Source organism: Pipistrellus kuhlii, unplaced genomic scaffold (assembly GCF_014108245.1).
Source record: "Pipistrellus kuhlii isolate mPipKuh1 unplaced genomic scaffold, mPipKuh1.p scaffold_m20_p_3, whole genome shotgun sequence".
In the NCBI taxonomy this organism is placed as follows: domain Eukaryota; kingdom Metazoa; phylum Chordata; class Mammalia; order Chiroptera; family Vespertilionidae; genus Pipistrellus; species Pipistrellus kuhlii.
Window position 1 is genome coordinate 78,252,742 of NW_023425529.1, and position 6,286 is coordinate 78,259,027.

Sequence of the window (6,286 nt, forward strand, 5' to 3'; positions counted from 1 at the left end):
AGTGTCACTGGACCACACAGCTCTCTACCCTCTTGGGGCTTGTAGTCTATAGTGAAATTTTATTTCATCAGGCAAGGGTGAATGCTGATAACCTACCCAATCACCATTAAATTTTCACTTAGAAATGACTGTTAGGAAATGTGATAACATTGGTTAAAATTTTAGAAGGGGTGTCTTCTAATTTGTCGTATTTTTATATTTTATTTTTTAAAAATTATGTAATCGCAAACTACATTATTTATTATCCCAACCATTCTAGACTCTAATGCTTATATCATAAGTGTGTACCACTTATATTCTAACAGTGAGGAGATTCATTTCCATGCCCCTATAAAATGTGGAACATTTCTCTTTTCATTTTTCGCTCTTTCCTCTCCAATTCTCCTAATTGCATACAACTTCATAACAATCAACTTATCGCTATCTAGTTTCCTCCACATTCCCACCCATCTTCACTGCTCTGATAATCCAGACTATTTTGAAGGAAATCTCAGATATCATATTACTTCAGCTCTTAATATTTTAGAAGATATCTCTAAGAGGTAAGGATTCCCCCTTTATTATAAACATTATCACAGTCCCCAAAAAAGTAACAATTGCTTAATATACAACATTCAGTCAGTGTTCACATTCCATGATTGTCTTATAAATATCCTATTTGTTTGAATCTAGATCAAAATAAGGTCTACACATTGCAATTGATTAACATGTCATACAGACAAACATTCTTTCTTTCTTAGTCTTTATTCTCAAACAACAACAAAAAATGCAGAATTGTTATATAGCAAAAGCAGCCCTTTCTGATGAAGCCAAATGCTGTCTTGAAGAAGTGGGTGAAATGTCGAGTCATTGCCTTGACCTAAGAGATAACCAGCAAGCACACACCTAGCCCGGAATGATAACGAAGGGAAGGAGGGCACTGTGCTTCCTGGTAAACACTGTTATTAGCCCCAGAGAACTGCGCACAGACATGACGCTTGTTAAACAAGTGCTCTGCAGTAAATAGGAATCGAGGAAATGGAAAATGAGTTGTAAACCTGAAAATCATATTTATTTCAATGAAAGAAAAGTTTATAAATGACCAAATCAATCAGTCTGCTTTTAAAGTTTTGCAAATGCTAGTTGGATTGATGAATCCTCTGTAAGATTTTTAATCATAAGGCTTTAATTTAAGGCTTTTACATTTTTCAAACTTTGCTTATTCCATTCTAGTCTATGCCTTTGGTAAAAGAAAACCACTTTAGGTCAATAGTAGGCAAACTCATTACTCAACAGAGCCAAATATCAACAGTACAACGATTGAAATCTCTTTTGAAAGCCAAATTTTTTAAACTTAAACTATATAGGTAGGGTACATTGTTATTAACTTAATTAGGGTACGTGGTATTTTGTGGAAGAGCCACACTCAAGGGGCCAAAGAGCCACATGTGGCTCACAAGCCGCAGTTTGCCAACCACTACTTTAGGTGATAGTAAATCAGACTCTCATCATAAGGAACATCTCTTAATGATCACACCTTAAACATCTTTTCCACTTCAAAACTGAAAACCCAGTGTTAGAATACAACACAATGCAAACAATAATACATTCACAGACATATTAAATTGCCATGTAGCAGAGGAAGCAGGAGAAGCTCACAGCAACTGTAGGAGTTAAGAAAGTGGGTTACTCCGGGCCAGTGTTTCTCAGTGACCCATGCCCTCCGAGGTCACCAGTTGGATTCCCTGTCAGGGAATATGCCCGTGTTTCAGGTTCATCTCTGGGAGGGGAGAGGTGCGGTGAAGGAGGCAGCCCATCATTTTGAAGTTTCTCACTGATGTTTCTATCTCTCTCCCAGATACTCTGTTACATTGTTAAAAGGAACCTGGGAAAAGTAGTACCTTTCCTGGGCAATGTTCAAGTTTCCCTTGCTGAGGTTCCAAATATTTGAAAAAAAGTACAAGAAATGACTGTGTATATTAAGTTCTAGGTAAGACAATACTGTGGTAAATGAACTAAATGGAGATTAACCTGAAATTGGACTCTGATCCCCAAAGGAACAGACTGGTGTAACCCAGTCTTTACCAGCCCCACAGAAAAAAACAAGCTTCCGTCTGTCTATCTCAACTGAGATCTGACTGGATCTGATCTAAGCTTTGGACGGTGCCTAAGTGCATTTTTTTATGCATAATATGTGCTTGACAATACTAATCTGGGAACTTACACAGGAAAATGAAGACCTAGCATGTATAATTCATCCTTTTTCTATTTTCTCGTTTTGGTCAGACAAGTTTCCTTTTCTGTTGGGTCCCTCTCAAATAATAGCAAAAATCTAATAAATTAGTTAATCAACAAAAAAAGGGGTGGGGATGTGGTTATTCATAGTTCAAATCATTTGCTGCAGAATTTCTTTTAAATTAAAACCCCCTCCCTCACAGTGTGAAAATTCATAGCTCTCCCCAAGCACCTGGTCCTCTCCATGACACCTCTCTGCTCCTTGAGGAAAGGGCGAAGAGAAAGAAATCTCCAGTGAAAATATTGTTAATAACATCTTATGATGCCCAGCCAGCATGGCTCATTGGTTGAGCATCGATCTATGAATCAGGAGGTCAAGGTTTGATTCCCAGTCAGGGCACATGCCCAGGTTGCTGGCCCAATCACCAGTAGGGGGTGTGCAGGAGGCAGCCAATCAATGACTCTCATCATTGATGTTTCTATCTCTCTCCTACCTTCCTCTCTGAAATCAATAATGTTCCTTTAAATCAGGGGAGGGGAACCTTTTTCTGCCAAGGGCCATTAGGATATTTATAACATCATTCCCTTAACATAATTCACTTAATAAAAAAAAAATTTGCTATGAAAAAAAACTCCTAGAGCAGCTGGTTGTGGAGCGGACAGAGCAACAGAGGCCAGGCCCGAAGCAACCAGGCCTGGAACAGCTCGCTCCTCACCTGCTCCCGCCCCAGGACTGCCTCTCAGACATGGCTGGAAACTTTTTGGGGAACTTGAGGGTCTGCTGAATCAAGTGAGGAAGGCTTAGATCTGGATGTGTTGAGTTAGTATAGCGCTGGGGTGTTGATTTGTGAGGGCCTTGTGTGCGGTCTGAATGATGTTGGTTGATCTATTTGGAAATGTCTTTTGTGTGAAGTGTATCCTTGGGCATGTGGAGGTATTATTGATTTGAGAAAATGCTAAGTAACTGATTTACTATCTGAAAAATTGAAAGTTTAAGGTCTCTTGCCAAAAAGAGGTTTTAAAGCTAACACCTATCTGAGACTGGTTTGGCTCAATGGATAGAGCGTCAGCTTGGGGACTGAAGGGACCCGGGTTCGATTCCGGTCAAGGGCATGTACCTTGGTTGCGGGCATATCCCCTGTAGAGGGTGTGCAAGAGGCAGCTGATCGATGACTCTCTCTCATCGATGTTTCTAGCTTTCTATCTCTCTCCCTTCCTCTCTGTACAAAATCAATAAAATATTTTTTAAAAAATAAATAAAATAAATAAAATAAAGCTAACACCTTAATTTTAATGGAGAAAGGGGAGGACAAGCCCTTCCCACCCAGAACAGGTAATCCAATTCCAACCAGCAGCTATCTTTAAACAATGTGTTCATTTACACTTGAATGGCTACACCTTTTGATAGCCTAATGGCAAGTTTACATGTAAACAAGTTTGCTTCTCAATTCCCAGGGCAGAAAAAAAACATGGTTTAAAATTATTAGATTTTAAAATTTATTCTTAGAAGTGTAAAAGTTTATTAATTAAAAAAAAAACTACAACAACAACAAAAAAAAGAGAGATTGAAAAACCTGATGAACAATGTTAGCTGTTGATTGTAGTAGAGTGGGCGATACGGGAGGGAAGTGGACTGACAGTTCTCCAGGAAAGGGGGAGTGGTGGATGGGGGAAGAGACTGAACATAAACTGTGCACCTATGGATGAGGACAATGAGGGGTGGGGAGGGGGCGGAGGGTGGGGTGGGAACCTGGTGGAGGGGGGAAGAAATGAGGAACCTTTGTAATAATATGAACAATAAAGATTGATTTAAAAAATAAATAAATAAAATTAATCAAACTGAAAAAAAAAAAAAAAAAAAGCTCCTAGATTTATTGAATTTCAAGTCCTACCTGCAGTTGCCTTGGCAAGACTAGATCAAATGATTTATCCGGCCTTATATGGGGCTTAACATTCCCCACCCCTGCTTTATTTTTTTTTAATATATTTTATTGATTTTTTACAGAGAGGAAATGCCCTTGACCAGAATTGAACCTGGGACCTTTCAGTTCACAGGCCAAGACACTGAGCCAAAGCGGTTTCGGCTCCCACCCCTGCTTTTAATGCTTGATCCTTTTAAAGCACTTTCAGACCCACTGTGTTTTTATACTACTTGAGAGGTGAGAAAAGCTAGTTCTGTTCCTGTTTGTAAATGTGGAAATAAACTTCAGTGGCTTCTATAAGAAAGCTAAAGCTTAGAAAATGCCTGCCCAGAGTTGATAAGATTTCTAATTGTGTTGTGGTAAAACTTCATTTCTTAAATCACTTAATTCAGCATTAACTTGTTTTACAAAGTTGTATCTGCTAGGCTCTGGGGGTAAGGAATTGAGTTAGCACAGAAGCCCTGAACTGAGGCTGGAGTCTATAGAACAGGAAGGCAGACCAATGCACCGCTCCCAAGCTCTACAAGAGCCTCCTGGTTCCGTATGGTCAGGCCTCACACCCCTCTGGGGCAGAGATGGACCCCAGCTGCCCCCACTGTGTCTGCTCACTTTTTCTTTCATTTCTACAGGCTCCCCTCACTCCCTCCTCTACTGGACATTGCACAACTCCCAGTTCCCTCAGCCTTGAGTTCACCAGGCTTCTCTTGGTCTACTTAGCTCCTCTTCCTCCCTCAGCACTCGGCCACCACCAGGCTGCCCTGGGAAGCCTGTTCGGACTTGCAGATCTGGTCACACCCTGTTTCCCCGAAAATAAGACAGTGTCTTATATTAATTTTTGCTCCCAAAGATGCGCTAGGTCTTATTTTCAGGGGATGTCTTATTTTTCCATGAAGAGAATACGGTACACATTTATTGTTAAATGAAAATAAGGGAAATTTATTACCTGTATATGGTACGGTAGTACGGTAGTTGTCAACACAAACCAGACAAACTGTCAATCCTACAGTATCAACAATTTACTCATTTATTCAATGACAATCATGTCATCATCTTCTGGAATTTCCTGGTGAATTTCTTGTGACTCCATTTCTTTCAGAATTAGTGGACCAAATCTATCATGTTTAGCCTGGGGAAGGGGGGGGGCCTTATTTTCAGGGGATGCCTTATATTTCATTCAGAAGGAAACCTGTAAGTAGGTCTTATTTTCGGAGGATGTCTTATTTTCGGGGAAACACAGTAGATCCTTGACACCCTCTCCCACCTTTCCCTTAGGACACTTGTTTAACAGGTACTAGTATGATTGTTTTCATATTTGACTAACTGCTCTCAGGTGCCTATGATCCTGGAAGGGTAGGGGCTGGTTTTAGTAGTCAGGCGCTTTGCACACAGTAGGCCCTCCAGGAATGAAAAAGAGAATGTTCAGAAAGAAGCTCCTGGATCTAAGCGCTGGGCCTCCCTCCGGGAAAGGGCAGGATGGAGTGGATTAGCTTCATTAACAACAGGCCGAGTGGCGCCTATTTTAGCCCCCGTGTGACACTCTGAAATCTAAATGTTGTTTGTCCCCAGGCCCTGGGAGACTTGTCGCTCTCAGATAGCAGGCATCCCTCTATATTTAGTGTTGTGGCCCGGGGATCTAGCTTACCTGTTACTTAGCATAAGGCACACAAGAAAACCACTTAGTCAGTATTAGCCATTGCCAGCATTAAGGAATGCATTCTGGAGGGGAGCAGATTATCTGAACAAATGTTTAAGCTTGAGCAGACTTTTCACAGAATACAAACGACTCCTCAACCACAGATTTAAAAAAAGGGGGGTGGGTGGGAGGTATTTTCCTCCTCCCTTTCTTCTGGAACGCAAACAAAAACAATAAAACCTCTTAACCAACGTCTTCACCTCTCCGGGCCTTGCTTCTCTTCTCTCCCTTCTTCCCGGGCGGATTCTGGGCGCGTCCGCCCTGGCCCCGCGGAGCTCAGCCGAGGCCTTGGGGCCCTCTCCCGGGGACGGCATTCGTCCTTCCGGGGGAAGCCGCGGGGCTTGTAAACAGGGAGGAAGGGGTCTCTGCTTCTTCCCACCCCCCGGCATTGCAGCGGGCCCTGCCCTCCTGCGCTCGGCGGGAGCGCCGCCGCCGGAGCCGCCTCACGAGCGGCGAG